At 38.0% G+C, this 15995-nt stretch overlaps 1 pseudogene; it reads left to right on the top strand.

The window, feature by feature from the left end:
* Positions 1 to 9521: 9521 nt before the first annotated feature.
* Positions 9522 to 11345, top strand: LOC137950354 (ERBB-3 BINDING PROTEIN 1-like; annotated as a pseudogene).
* The last annotated feature ends 4650 nt before the right edge of the window (positions 11346 to 15995 follow it).

Raw genomic sequence — 15995 nt, 5'->3', positions numbered from 1 at the left:
TATAAAAGGTTGATCGTATTTTCCTCCAAAATCTATAAAAGGAAGTCTAGATGGACTCTAATCAACATTAGACCCGACTCCCACTGGTTGAAAGTTTAAGGTTTTTTATTTTCTCATTGCCACTTTTCTACTAGTGCAACATTTGAAATGTAAACTCATATGTGTGGTCACTCCACTACTAATAACTCAAATTGATTTTACAATGAACACACTGAGCCTTTTTTGTACCATTAAGTGATACTTTTTTGAATTTCAACCACACATGAGACTTTTTTTGTCTTTTTGAAGTATGGGTAGAGTTACCTTCATCCTCATTTATGGTAATTTCATTTGGGCCCACTTCTACGACAGAGGGTAGTGACTCTAGTGGAGTTGAGTCACTATTTATGGCACACTAGAACTAGTGTTAATTATTGATGTCAATTGAGGAGGTGTTAACATTCTTACTTCTACAAAAAAACAAAATTACAAATTAAAAACATAAAGAAAAGAAAGCTATCCAAACAACAAAGATCCTACACATAATTTAAGATACTTGTCTATTCTTAGAGGAAGGTACGTGACGTTGTGACAATCGGGAATGACCCTTGTCTTTCAATGTAGCGGAATCTCTTTGAGCCTGTAGCCCTGCACCCAATAGTTTCCAGTCCAATATATCGATCCTTTTTTTATATATAAATTTAAAAACTTCTAAGAGAAGGAAATAAGCACACCAACATTCTCTTCTAATATTTTGATGAAATTCAACCTCAATACCAAGAAATTAATGATAAAAATGAAAAAAAAAATCAACACTTACAGAAACAGAAAGTGTGTTCACCGTTCAGGGATATCTCCAAAAGTCTGTCCAAGAATGAAGGAGCACTGCTGAAACGAAACGAGAGTTAGAAATTTTGTAGGGTTAGGTCGGCGAAAAAAAAAACAGAACAATAAATAAAATTCTTACCTCCCGTCAGACCATCACTTTCGTCTCGTCAGCGAGGAAGAACTTTGGATGAAGAAATCGAAGAGGAAGGATAAAAATCGATTGCAAAAAAAAAGATAATTTACATCCATCTGTATCTAATGTATCAATTCAATGAAATATTGGGTCTACAAATAAAAAAATTGTACTGTATTCTGAAATGTTCTAATCTAATATGTATGATAAATACATGCTTACTAGACTTGTTACTAGTCTAACATAACAGAATTGGGTTGAGTTCCATATGTATAAAAAAAAGTTTTGTTTTGGTGAACAACAATTTAATTATTATGATTGTTGTATGGATCACAATATTATATTTAGGAATAGGAAGAGTTCCATAAGAATAAGAAAAGGACACATGAAGAAAGAACAAGCTCTGATCACACCAGATTGGTTTTTTTTTTACAGTTTTGTAGTTAGGACATGATTTTTGTCTACACAATTGCTTCAAAGAGCATGTTATCTTTGAAGTTATTGAAAAAAAAAAAAAAAACAGAACCAAGTTACAATAGAAGCTGCAAAAAAAAAAGAAGATAAAGACTAATCATTGCATTTTGGATAAAAAATTCCACTACCAGATAAAATATAATTAATATGGACACAATCTATATGAACAGAGATCAATATAAGTAGTGAACTAGCAAAAGTAGATGTGCACTGCACATTGAAAATGTTGATAATCCACATATTGTGACTAGAAGAAGGGCTTTGAGACTTTGTCCACAGGAAAATCGTATAGGATACCAAATGTAGGACAACATATGAATGACGGCAGTAAAAAATGCAATGTCAAGCAAAGGATGAATGATCCTTTTCAGCTTAAACAAATTCTTAAGAGAGAACAAAAGTTTTATGCATTTAAAACCAATACCGCTGATAACAATATAGGTGGAAATAGGAAGGTCAAAGTTTAGGCCTGTGAGTAATAAGATAATAATCAACTACATGGTCTGCTAAATTCTCTTCATGCTTAAAAAAAACCACAAGATAGAAAACGGATACGAGATAAACTTCTTGATTGAGGAAAAAAGGTAAAAAAAATGATTAAAATGATGAATTTAACTTTATCTGGAACATATACAACGAACCCTAGAGTCCTATCAACCAAAGACTAACTAGACTTACAGAAGATAAAAATGAACAAAAAAAAAATCAACACCGAAATCGCTGAGGAAGAAAACGTACAAAAGATAAAAATGAAAAAAAAAATCAACACCGAAATCGAAGAGGAAGAAAACGTATAGAAGATAAAAATGAAAAAATAAAAAATCAACACTTACAGAAATAGAGAGTGTTCGCCGTTCAGGGATATCTCCAAAACCTTTCAAAGAATGAAGGATCATTGCTGAAATGAAGTGAGAGTTAGAGATTTGTAGGGTTAGTTTGGCGACGCAAAAAAAAAAAAACATTAAATAAAAATATTACCTCCCGTCGGACCGTAGCTTTCGTTCGTTGGCGAGGAAGAACTTCGGATGAAGAAATCGTAGAGGAAGACGAAAAATTCGAAGTCTTTGACAGAGATTGAGGAATCAGAGAGGGAGAGGGAGAACGAGGGATTTGAAGACCAAAATCCCCCGTTTCCCATGAATACGCGCCGACGGACAGTGATTTCCGCGAGAAAATCATACTGAAACGGCATGGAAATGGCAGAGAAGTATGGGATCCCAGATGACAGGATGGAAGGGAAGAGATGGGACTCTCTTTCCTGAAAATTTTCCTAACTCCCCCCGATTCCCGAATCACTGCTCGTTAAAATGAGCCGATTCGCCAGCCGACGAGCCGAACCTGGCTCTGCTAGAGCTCGGCTCGTTAATCTAAACGAACCTATTTCTGAGCTCGAGCTCGGCTCGCGCTCGATATATAACGAATTGAACTGAGCCGGAACTAAGCCGAACTCGAGCGACTCGCAAGCCGGCTCGGTTCGAAGCCACCCCTACTCCTTGCCATCAAATTTGTCCTCAAGGGTACTTGATAAAGCAAAAAAAAAATTCATTACTATCAAAGTACTCATACTTCATGAGGAGCCTATGCCTCTTTTTGCATACCTGGCATGCATGAGAACTAATGCCATAATTTTTTTGAATGGGAATTCCATACATTGGAACAACTCATCTCTTCAACAATTCGGTGATAAAGACTTAAAGAAATGTGTTGATACAATAGGTAGAGTCTTAGGAGGAGAAAGAACAAAAATAAACTATGGAAAAAGTAAAAAAATATAAAATAGGGCAAGGACAAGCAAAAATTGAGATAAGGAAATATGTGACAAATAAAACTTGATTGGAAGAGGGAAACACATCATCTCTATAAATTGACAAAATCAATTTATAGACACTTTTCTGATACCATATTGAATTTATGGGGAAGAGAAATAATTAATTGACTTGAATATAATTGAGTACAATGAGCCTCTACTTATAATATAGAGGAAAGAAATAGAATAAGATTACAATTAAACTATCCATGTTAAATTTACACCTAAAATCTAACTCCTAGAGATAAATCAAAAATAACTAAACAACTAAAAATAAATAAATGATTGAAATAATTAAACTTATCTTAACTAAGATACTCCTATAAAACTTCTTCTCATGAGACTCTTGTTAGACTCCACCATATCAATTCTCTTTTTGTGAGACTTCTTGTTGCGAGAGTTATGTAAAACTCTTCCATTCATGCTACTTCAACAACATGCGCGGGGAGGAGAACATTTAGGCTGACTCCTTTCTCTTATGAGGGTAAAACAATTGTTCTATCCTATGGCTTGAAATTGTGTCTCGTCCTTCATTTAGGTGGCACTCGTTGCAAGGTCATACGTCACCTATGTGCCACCTCCTTTTCTTAGGTAGCATTCTCATATGGTATCACTTATTGGTAATGTTACACCTCTTTTGCTTATGTAATCAGGTGTCACATGTCATCAACGAGAAGACACATGTGTTATCTCTTCAATAAGATTTAAGCCACTGGATCTAATTGTAGAGCTTCACAAACAACCCGATATGATTCTAGCAACGTTCCCTCCTAATAGACTCTAATCTAATTCATAGGTTGGATTTTGATAATCTCAGTAACAATTCAAAAATTGACCATAACTTTGACTTTGACCATTAAATAAGCATTGATATAATCTCTATAATTTTGACCATTAAGAGATTCGATTTTGACTCTAGTCAACTAATAGCTAGATTCTTCCAATCGTGATCATTAATCAATACCCATGATCTTGACCGTTTATCAGAGTTCTAATTTTGGCAATAAAATATTTTTGTCTACAAATACTTAAACACATTGTAAAAGATTCGGAAAAAAATTCATTAAAGTATATCACAAAATAATAAGGATTATTTCACTCACAGTCATCTTAGTTCATATTCTCTTTGACTCGAGAAAAGACATAAGCCTTGTTTAAAAAAGTATATGTTGTGTTTCTTCTAGTAATGTAATCTGTTATGAACCCAATAACAGGTTGAGTCATGCAAATGTCTTGGCTGAGTCACTTACTCTGGCTGAGTTAGTTACTGAGTCATTAAGTTTGCTTTTCGAGTTAAATGTCATAGAGGGGGCAAATTTGTAATTTTCTCTTGAACCTTGTGCTTTTCAAGTTAAATACCGTGGAGGGGCAAAATTATAATTTTCTCTCGAACTTTGTGGACATGAACCCTATTTAGAGGGGGAATGGAATGGAAAGAAGGAAGTCTGAATTTAGGTTAAAATAGAGGGTTTGAGTTCTCCTAAACGAGCTCGAGGGTGTGCGTTCTCCTTAACGAAGCTAGGGTTTTCAATCTTCCCTTCGGCTTGATTTTCTTTTCTTTTCTCTTCTTCCCTACGAATCGCCGTGTTAGATCCGGGGCCGTAACATATAGTATTAGAGCAAAAACACAATGAGCAATTCGTGGATCGTAGATGAAATATGTGCAGTACCGGGCACAGAAATTTCTGTAATGTTACACCAATCTACCATTAACATGGACGATAGGTTGCTAGAATTCGAGAAATGTCAAATTTGTTTTTTTTCAGAAAGGAAGGTCACCATTTCAGAAGATGAATATTTTTTGTTATTCCTCGGCTGACCTCAAATCGCTGAGTAGGGAATTCCAGAGCCGCGAATTTCGAACACGGGGAGCCTGAAAATCCAAAAGCAGAAGATTATGGGGACAAAAGCTCTTCGGAATAGTCCGACGAGCGCCAGACCTATTCAAAATTTCAGCCCCGACTTGCTGCAATTCGCAGTCGGGAATAGGCAAACTGCAGAGCTTATCAAACATTGGAAAAATAGGAATGGCGCCCACTGTGGGGCCTCTATCTCGGAAAATCATTTCGGCATGTCTGACCTGCCTCTGTCTCAACAAATCAGTTCGGTCGTCCAGCAGAGGGTCAACCTAACTCCTCCGAGCGTGGAAATCCAGAGCCGTGATATGGTCACATGAAGAAGATCACGAAGGTAGGAAATCCAGAGCCGTGATATGGTCACATGAAGAAGATCACGAAGGTAGGGCCGGACACGGCTAAGGCCGTTGTGTAGTGGGTTAGTGGTTTAACAGTTATTAATTAGTATTTATTCAATTAATTTTAATGGGTTAATTAGTTCTTTGATCACGAGAGGTTATTTCCTTTTCAAAGTCGTAGGTAGTTTCTTGTATGGCTATATATAGCCGGGGTGAAATGTAATTAGGATATGGGTGATTAATCTTGAAATCTATCTTCCTTACTTTGTCTTTTCCGTTCATATATTCTTCTTCTATCTTAAATTCCTGTATCAGTGGTATCGGAGCCGTTACGACTCTATTCCGCGAGTTCCTTCATCTGTCGCTGCGTCTCTATCTGTCAACGCTCTTCAATCTTCCCCAATTCTCCTTCCGTTCTTCCCGTCTTTCCAAACAGTTGTCAACGTTTCCTTTCAAAACTCTCTGTTCCAATTATTTGCTGAAAATCGGAGTTACCGCAGCCTTCCCTCTGTCACCGGAAAAAAATTACGAAATCAGAGAAAATCTCTGTTCGGGAAGAAATTTCGCCGTTTCCTTTCAAACCCCTCTGTTCCAAAAAAATTTTTTTTTTTGCTGGAAATCGGAGTTACCGCAGCCTTCCCTCTGTCGCCGGAAAGAAAATCCGAAGTAGGAAGAAATTTCAAAATTAGAGAAATTTCTGTTCGGAAAGAATTTTTTTTTTTCGAAATCAGAGGAAATCTCTGTTGGGAAGAAAAAAATTGCAGCACCGACTCCTCAACGCTGTCGTTGCCGCCGCCGGGACTCAAGCTCTGCGCCTGAAGAGTCATCGCCTCCTCACTGCTACGTCGCTGGTGAGAATCAACCCGCAGATCTTCCTCAACGCTGCCGGATACGTCGTTGCCGGAATCGTCGTTGCCGTTGTTACCGGAATCGCCGTTGCCGTTACCATTGCCGGTACTGGAGCTGGCCACCGCCTCGTCGCCGCCGTGCATCCATCGTTTGATCACCCCCACTCTCTACGCTGTAGTTACCGGAACTCGACCTCTACCACCGAAGCCGTCCTCTGACTCTTCGTCTTTCTGCCGCCGGAAATTCGAGAAAATCTCTGTTCGGAAAGGAATCAGAACCATCGCCTCCTCGCCGTCGCCGTGCATCCATCGCTCGATAACCCCCACTCTCTACTATGCTCTCATCTACCTGCGCTCGGTGCGAATTTACTCACCAGCTCAGTCAATTTTTTTTCCGGAACTCGACCTCTAGAAACAGAGGTCTCTGTTTACAGTTACCGTCGCCGCTAAGTCACCCGTTTGAGTCCGAGTGTCGCAATCCTTTTAAAAAAACAAAAGGGGTTCGTCCATGGTCACCCGTTTGAGTCCGACCATGGATACTCGCGGCAAAACGAATGCAGAGTTCTGCAATGAGGTCAACGAAATCTTGGCACGACACGAGTCAAGTTTCGATCAGGTGAACGCAACCTTACAAGCCGTGTTAACCGAGCTCTAGGCTCTTCGAGCCTTCCGTAGCCAAAACACTAACCCTTCTGAAACCAACCCATTTGCATGTGATGAATCCTCACACCCACATATTTCTCACTCAAACACTATAAATGACCACTCTCATCAACACCTCAAGTTGTCCTTTCCAAAGTTTAACGGAGACGACCCAAATAGATGGATTTACAAGGCTGAGCAATACTTTGAATTCAAACACATTGCACCAGATCTACAAGTTCAGTTAGCCTCCTTCCATTTAGAGGGCATCGCCTTGTAATGGCATAGGTGGTTGACAAAATTTCGCGGACCATTCGCATGGGATGAGTTTACCAAGGTTATACAACTTCGATTTGGTCAAACCGACTACGAAGACCCTTCAGAAGCTTTGAATCGCCTTAAACAAACCACAACCGAGCAGCTTATCAAGAAGCTTTTGAAATGCTTTCCCACTGAGTGGACGGCCTACCGGAAAAATTTCTAATTGGTTGTTTTATTGCAGGACTTTGAGACAACATTCGCATTGACGTTAAAATTAAACAACCTAGAACCTTGGCAGATACAATAGGAGTGGCTAGGCTCATCGAGGAACGCAATCAGCTGCAGAGGCAACCAAATCACCAACTACTTTCACAACCAACTTTTGCGACACCAAAGGTCTCAGCCAAACCAATAGCTGGGGTGTTAGGACCTCCACCAACCCAGCACATAAACCAAAGCTCTAATACTCAACCAACAACCTTCTGCTGAATAACCAACCAAGAGGCACGAGAACGTCGAGAAAAGGGGTTCTGCTATTATTGTGATGAGAAGTTTGTTCCAGGCCATCGTTGCGAACGACCACAATTATTTATGATCGAGGATTTTTTCCCTACGGGCATCGGGGATATTGAGAGTGATCAACCAGAACCAGACCCTCCATGAAGTTCGCCCAACGTTTCTTGGTTCCATACACAGTCATTACGAAAGTTGGTCTGGTGGTTTATTTACTAGCTTAAGGACAAGGATCCTATCCTGATTTCATCCTTGAAGACAAGGATTCTTAAGGGGAGGGAAATGATATGGTCACATGAAGAAGATCACAAAGGTAGGGCCGGACATGGCTAAGGCCGTTGTATAGTGGGTTAGTGGTTTAGTAGTTATTAATTAGTGTTTATTCAAATAATTGTAATGGGTTAATTAGTTCTTCCGTCGTGGGAGGGCCGTTTCAGAATCGTAGGTAGTTTCTTTAATGGCTATATATATAGCCGGGATGAAATGTAATTAGGATACGGGTGATTAATTTTGAAATCTATCTTCCTCACTCAGAGTTGGGAAATCCGAAGTAGGGGAGACTGGAAATTCCCGAGCTGAGAAGCTCCACGACAAATTTCGGACAGATGCCTCTGCTCTTCGTCGTCGGAGAAAGCTTCCTAAGGTAGTTCTTCTCGGCGACGACGGTGCTGGGAACAGGAAAGAACAAAAACCTAGAACAATTGATTTCGCAATGGAGAGTGTGGCCTTGATGGAAGAAGACACTTCAGGAACAGTGATTTTCGATCAAAAATTGCCACAACAGGACGAGGGCCCTGATGGTGGTGTGGGTGAAATCACCCGGCGTAAAAAATTTATGGCAGTGTGTACTCCATTCTGAAAGGCTGGTCAACAGAAGTATGTGTTACAGGTAAAGGAGATGCCTACTCTGTGTGCCCAGGAGATGAATTCGCTATTGCATAAGAGTATGTGCAGTTCCTGTTTGTCAAGATCAGTGGAATTCAAGTTGAAACCTCCAACGTGCAAGTTACATTATACATCACAAGAGGTAAGGACTACCCGTTTTATTGAAAACATGACAAACACCTACTACCACATGGAGTCTGCTTTTGATACCTATCTTTTTCAATTGATGTCCCTGAATAATTTGCCTGTCGAAAGTTCTGTTGGAATTTCTGGAATGTGTTGGAGGGATCTGAAGGACGTTGATAATGGGATCAAAGAAATTTTCACTCTTATGTTTGATGAAAGACCTGAAAGAAGGGTGGAGTACCGGATTTCTGTGCTCAAAAGTTTTATTGAACAGGGGAATATGAGGAATTATATTACCGTTCTTGAGAACAGAAACAATGTTATTACTGTTGGTGCCATTCTTGGAGATCTTGAGACAGAGAGGATGATGAAAATTGAAATTGTTGTTGTTGTTGCAGTCAGCATGGTGGCCTTCGTTCGTCATTCACCTCTGATTTTGGAATTTAAGTGCCAACATCCACAGGAGTGGATTCAAACAGAAGTTGTAGGGTCTCAAAGAACATGGAATATATGTATGGTGGGGTGTTTGATGTACTTCAGGACATTGAGCAGAAGCTTGGGATGTCTGGATGTGAAACTTCAAAAGTGAGTACCCTGCTTAGTCATGTTAATGAGCTGAAAGATATGTTGAAGAAGGCAAGAAATGAATATGAAGGATTGTTGCAGTTTGCTGCCCAGGATTATTCAGACTTTGCCAAGGTAGCTTCAGATATTTTGGAGCTCAATTGTGTGAGGTGTTGCTTCCTCATAGAATCATACCTGTGGGACCAGCGGCTCTCTTTATTGGATTCATTTCACAAGTCAAAAGTTCCTCTTTCTATGGGTGAAGCCGTTGCATCTCCCAAACTGAACATGTCTCAAAATGAATCCTTTTTCTTTTGAGGGCTGTCCTGGCTATGAATCAGAGGAAAATGACATCAAGTCTTTAGCCATTAGTGAAAATTCCAATAAACAAGTTCTGTCAAGAGAGAAAGATGAATGTCATTTGGAACTCTTAGAGCTTTTGTCAAACGAAAATTTCCAAGTGAAGATTCCTGTTCAAGAGGTGGAAACAAATGGTTATGAGGCTTTTGCAGATGAGTCTTCTTTGCCTTATGCAAAAATTAAGTTCCCAGTGACTCTTTATTTTGCCAAGCCATTTGATGCATTGAGGAAGAAATGTTGTCCAAGTGCAGTAGACTTCATGAGGACCATTAGTCACTGCAGCAGATGGAGTGCGCATGGAGAAAAGAGTCATGATTACTGTGAGAAGACACTGGATGAGAGGTTTATAATATAGCAAGTCCCAAAGACAGAACTAGAGTCTTTTGAGGATTTTGTGCTCCACTACGTCAAGTATTTGATGAATTCCCTGCGAACTGGTTGCCCCACTTGTCTTGCAATGGTCTTTGGAAAATTTCCAGTAACTATGAAGTATGTGAAAGGAGGAATAGCAGTGAAGATGAAGAGATTATGGTGGGGAGTGTTTTGGCACCAGACTCTCAGAGGGCAAGTGAAGGCAGGATGACAGTCTTTTAGGCTGGTTTTTCCAGAAACTGTGCCAATCAGAACTGTGAATCGGCAATGTTCTTCTGGCCTTCAGGCTGTTGCAAATGTTGTTGCAGCTATAAGAGTTGGCTTCTATGACATCGGTAGTGGAGCAGCAGTTTTTTCCTGAGTCCATGGATCACCCTGTGCCAGAGAAACTGCAAAAATGGAGGTCGGATTTTTGGGCTTACGAATCATGGGGAAGAAATCTTTCTATTTGGGGGAGGTTGGTAGTCGGAAGAACAAAGACGTGATGGAAGCTATACAAAAGGTTGCTGCTGCCTATGATTGCAAACTAGTGGATGGAGTGCTCAGCCATCAGCTTAAACAGTTTGTCATTGATGGAAACAAAGTTATCCTCAGTGTAAGCAATCCAGAAACTAGAGTTGATGATGCAGAATATGAGGAAAATGAAATATATGCGGTAGAAATTGTCACCAGCATTGGAGATGGTAAGCCTAAACTTTTGGACGAAAAGCAAACCACCATATACAAGAGAGTTGTTGACAAAAACTATCACTTGAAAATGAAGTCGTCACGGTTTATATTCAGTGAAATTAGGCAGAAGTTCCCAATTATGCCATTCACTGCAACAGTGTTGGAAGAGAAACAGGCTCGACTTGGTTTAGTTGAATGTGTGAATCATGATCTTTAGCAGCCATATCCTGTTATGCATGAAAAGCCTGGTGACCTTGTTGCTCACATTACATTTACAGTTCTATTAATGCCAAACAGATCCCATAGGATTACCTCCCATTCCTTACAAGAGTTGCAACCTACCAAGTCAGTCCAAGATGATATTGAAATCAAAGCGTGGTTAGCTTTGAGTACAATGACAAAGAAGAAAGGTGAGGCTACCGAGGCTGAACTCATGGAGACAACTGACCCTATAAATGGCGCCTCCCTCCTTTCGAGTTGGAGGATAAGCTCATTCTCCAGGAGGGGTGTAATGTTATGAACCCAATAACAGGCCGAGTCATGCAGACGCCATGGCTGAGTCAGTTATTAAGTCATTAAGTTTGTTTTTCGAGTTAAATGCCGTAGAGGGGCAAATTTATAATTTTCTCTTGAACCTTTTGTTTTTTAAGTTAAATGCCGTGGAGGAGAAAAATTGTAATTATCTCTTGAACTTTGTGGACATGAACCCTATTTAGAGGGGGAATGGAATGAAAAGAAGGAAGTCTGAATTTAGGTTAAAACATAGGGTTTGAATTCTCCTAAACGAGCTCGAGAGTGTGCGTTCTCTTTAACGAACATAGGGTTTTCAAGCTTCTCTTTCGGTTTGATTTTTTTTTCTCTCTTCTTCCCTATGAATCATAGTGGTAGATCTGGGGCTGTAACATAATCCTAATTTACTAGTCCTCTAGTTCAACAAAAAAGAAATATAAGGTTGATTTTTTAATTCAAGTTGTTTGTCGACTTCAAGTGGCCACTAGTTTATGAAGTTTTAATGATTGTGATTTAATGGACAAATTAAAAATGTGATGATAACAAGTAAATTGCTAAAAGAAGATACATAAGACAATTTCTTGCTTGAAACAACTTATGTTTTGAAACATGGGGAAAAGACACATAAAGAGAAGGAAAAAATTGTCAACTTTGTGTAAGATGAGAAGAATTTGTGATAGAAAGATAGTTTTAGAACACATTGAAGGTCCAAACCCTCTAAGAGCTATATAAAGCTTAAAATCTCATTGTTAATACAAATTTGAATTATAATGCATTTCTCCATCTCTTCTACTCATGAATGTTGGTCGTAGATTTCTAAGCATTTTTTTTCATGTTTTCATGTAAGAGCGACAAGAAAATGATGCGTTATTATTAGATTTTCTTTTCCAATTGTTATCATCTAAAGGTTGAAGACGAGCTAGCATGGCTTGCTTGAAAGACTACTCTATCTTGCCTTCCTAGTTCAAAATGACTAGCTTTAAAATTTGAATGCTTACAACAAAAAAGCTCAATCCACAATGTAGACTCCAAGGCACGAATCTTTGCTCCGATTCAGTTTACAAAAATGGATTCATGTTGGCAAACCTCATGTCAAGGTCAAGGTTGTGGTCATGGTCGACTTCCCTTATCATCCTCGTCTAAAATAGGCCACCCCTCACTCCATCTTGTCAATGCTATTCTACCTAAATTAGGTTGAATTCCTTATTTAACTTAACCTATTCCTATATGTTATTTTTCTTAAAAGAAAAAGACCAATTTAAACAAAATTTTAAAAATAAAAATGAAGGGTTGTATAGCCAAGTAAGCCTACATCATGACAGCCCTAAAGTTTCTTTTATTAATTTCCATGATTTCTCTGCAAAAAAAAAAAAAAAAAAATGCTTCCTCTTCTCTTCTTTTCACCCTTTTTAAAATAAAACAAACCTATTTTAGTCATTTTACGAATCCTCTAAATTTTTTGTTTGCCTAAATTAGGCCGGATAAAAAGTAAGGATAGGAAAACCTGCTCTTGCATCATCTTTGCACAACTTTGTTTCCCTCACCTTGTTCTTACCAAAATCGGTTTAGGTCAAATTATGTTCTCCGTTTAAACTAACCGAGCCCCTAAGTATATTCATAGTGGTTTAGGAGAAGACCTATAAGTTTTTTTTCAAAATGAAATTTGATAGTAAAAGGTGAACCAAATTAAACCAACTGAAATATAAAAACTCAACCAAGGTCCCCAATTGACAATAAAGTTCCTCGAGATATCCAAACCGTGTTGTTGGCTAGCACCAAGTTGGCATTGTCCAGCCTTATTGTTCACTCCTTGCCCATGCATATGAACGTAAAAAGGGCCTGAAATCACAATCACGTGGTCTCTGGTACCTAACTTGACAACTCGTATTATGATGAGGAAAACCATAATAATGGAAGTTGGTTGAGTTGACGAAAGAAAGTCCAGCCAATATTTATTGTCCACTGGTGAGAGGTTGGAACAAAAAGTAATGGAGTTCAGCGGGGTCTCAAAGCAACATCTGTTCTGGTTGAACACTTTGAAAGAATCCATTGTTTTCCTCATTGTTAGCCCCTCACCTCTAGGGTGTTAATTCCCATGAAGTATAAACTTAGAGGAAGGGGCAGGAGGGAAGAACCCCTGAGGATACACCCTGTAAACTCAGGTTGCCAACGATTCCATTGTTTTCCTCATTGTTAGCCCCTCACCTCTAGGGTGTTAATTCCCATGAAGTATAAACTTCAAGGAAGGGGCAGGAGGGAAGAACCCCTGAGGATACACCCTGTAAACTCAGGTTGCCAATGTACTCCCAAAATATCACTATGTATATTGGCCAAACAACATATGCATCAAATAGCCTCAAGAGCTAAAAATTACATCACCGCCTATACAAGGCCTTACTCAACCGCAATAAGTAATACACAAAGTGCATCATTACACAAATTACAACACTCTGTGCACTCTAGCTAAACACACACACTAAGCTAAGCAGTCTAGCCTAGACCCACAAAGACATTTTTTAGCAACTAACGAGACCTTAAAGCCTAGAACCACAGTAGAGATTTTAGTACTTCAACATAATCACAAGGCTTTTTCCAAGGAATTAAGTTGAGTGATGGTCTAGCCTTCACAAAACTTGACCTAGAATGTCTAGGCAAAGGTCAGTTACTTACAATTCAAGTAGGCTGATTTTATAATAAAAAAATAAATACTAATTTCTCTCCTCCAATGTGACCACCAAAGTGATAAGCAGCTCAAGGTGCCTAGATTCAATTTATTTCAAAGTACAAGCACAATTTGTGAACCAAATAAAAAGTATAAGTTCAATTGTGAATACCCCTAAATAATTTTTTATTTGAAAAATTGCAACCAAGAGGATTTGTTGAACTCAACTTATGGTTTTAAAATCCAAGTATACAAGTTTAGTCATGGAACAAAAGAGTATAACCCAAAATTTCAAAATCAGTAAGCTCTTCATACTTGATTTACGCAAAGAACAAAACTCACAATATTATATTTGGAAGTCTGGGCTCACAAATACGCCCATCACAAATGAAATGCAAGGCAATCAAAAATGTAAAACTAAAAGCCTTAAGGTTCTTACTCTCATTAGAAATAGCCCAAACACACAATTGATATAAAATTGAAGACTAAAACCAACCTTGCTAGAATATAAGGATTGATCTAACAATCACAGGTATTGATTCTAGCTTGAATTCGATCTAAGATATTCAAGAATGTTTAGTTCTTTTCAGACCAAGAATAGATAAGCCTTTGAATCCCAAATACATGCTCCAAGAATGATTTGATAGTAAGAAAACCCTTGCGAGAAGGTTGTGCTCACTAAAGGGTTGCAAAATAACCTTTTTTGCCTCTTCAAAAGTCTAATAAAACTCAACAAAAATTTCCATGAAAATACTTAAAACATAGGACTTGAGTTGTTGAATAAAACGGTAGGTCACTTACATAATTTTGAAATTGACATAACCCCAATCAAGGTCCAAAAGTTATAGATTTGAAATTTCTTTCGCATGTAGTTAATTGCATGATGAATAGTCAACTCCTTGTGGCTTTCTTCTTGCTTTAGTTGAACATAAGTACTCGACTTGATGATATGTAGTTGCCTGTTGTTGCTTCTTTTTGGTTAACGAAAAAGACTGCATACTATGTGGTTGCTTTGAAAATTTGAAGCTCTTTATTTCTAATCTCGTTGACTTGTTTCGGAGTTGTGGCTGGCTACTTTTCAGAATTACTCTTCGAATGGAGTCAATTGTTTCTTAGTAATTAACTATTGAAAAATTAAAAATCCTTTTGTCATTGCCGGTAGACTTCATTCTATTGCAATATCAACTTATTCATATTTTCTGTTGCTTGAGTAGTCCTAACAAGATATGCAATTGACTTTTTGAAAAATTTAAAAACTGTCTATATCTTTGGCAATTGGCTACTGGTGGAGGGGTAGTCTACTATTTAAAAATTTATTTTGCTGAGTAGTCAATTTTGATCTTGAGGGAGTCCAATGCATATCACTTTGAACTGTCTAAGTAGTTGCATGAATGGACAATAAACTCTTTTGCCTTTTTGACTTAGAAGCATTTTACAATCTTTGCATAATATTAAACTCATAGACCACAATTCAATTATTTGGTTTGTTAGAATCAAAATCAGGATTGATGATGATCTTGAGACCACATCAATCCAACAAAGGGGTGCAAACAATAAATAATCAAAATAGAAAAAAGTGATTTTTTATACCTTTTTATTTATGCATTTTTTATACTATTTTACTATATTATTTATAATTTATTTAGCCTTCACCCAATGGAAAAACAGGTAAGTGTGTATTTAAAAAATATATCATAAAAATTAAGTAAAAAATACATAAACACCATATACTAAATCTTATTAGAGCAAAATAAGATATATGATCCACAATAAGGTAGCAAAAACATGAAGGAAAAAACTCACAAAGTTGATTGTCTCCCCTCTCCTCTCTCTCTCTCTCTCTCTATATGTCTGCTTCTCCCTCTGTTATATTAAGTATTAATGATTGCTTATTGAAATTAGAAGTAACAAAAAAATCAACAACGATAAAATGTGAGGGCTATATTGAAAGTGTCAAGAGAAATATATAAAATACGATATAAATACATTATATATCTTCGTATGAAAGCAATTAGACACAAGGCATATAATAGAATTCAAAGGGTGCTAACAATTGAGGGTAAAGAGTTGAGTGGAAGATTGAGAGACTATAAATTATGCAAAAAAATACTTTTCTCTCTGAAAAGCTTTCTCCACTCCTAGGTTTGAATCTCCTATTAATCATCCCA

The sequence above is a fragment of the Aristolochia californica genome, unplaced genomic scaffold (genome assembly GCF_029961685.1).
Source record: "Aristolochia californica isolate CCGP_79_NKW_82.1479 unplaced genomic scaffold, dmAriCali1.0.hap1 SCAF_14, whole genome shotgun sequence".
Classification (NCBI taxonomy): domain Eukaryota; kingdom Viridiplantae; phylum Streptophyta; class Magnoliopsida; order Piperales; family Aristolochiaceae; genus Aristolochia; species Aristolochia californica.
This window is presented reverse-complemented; position numbering and strand designations above follow the sequence as displayed.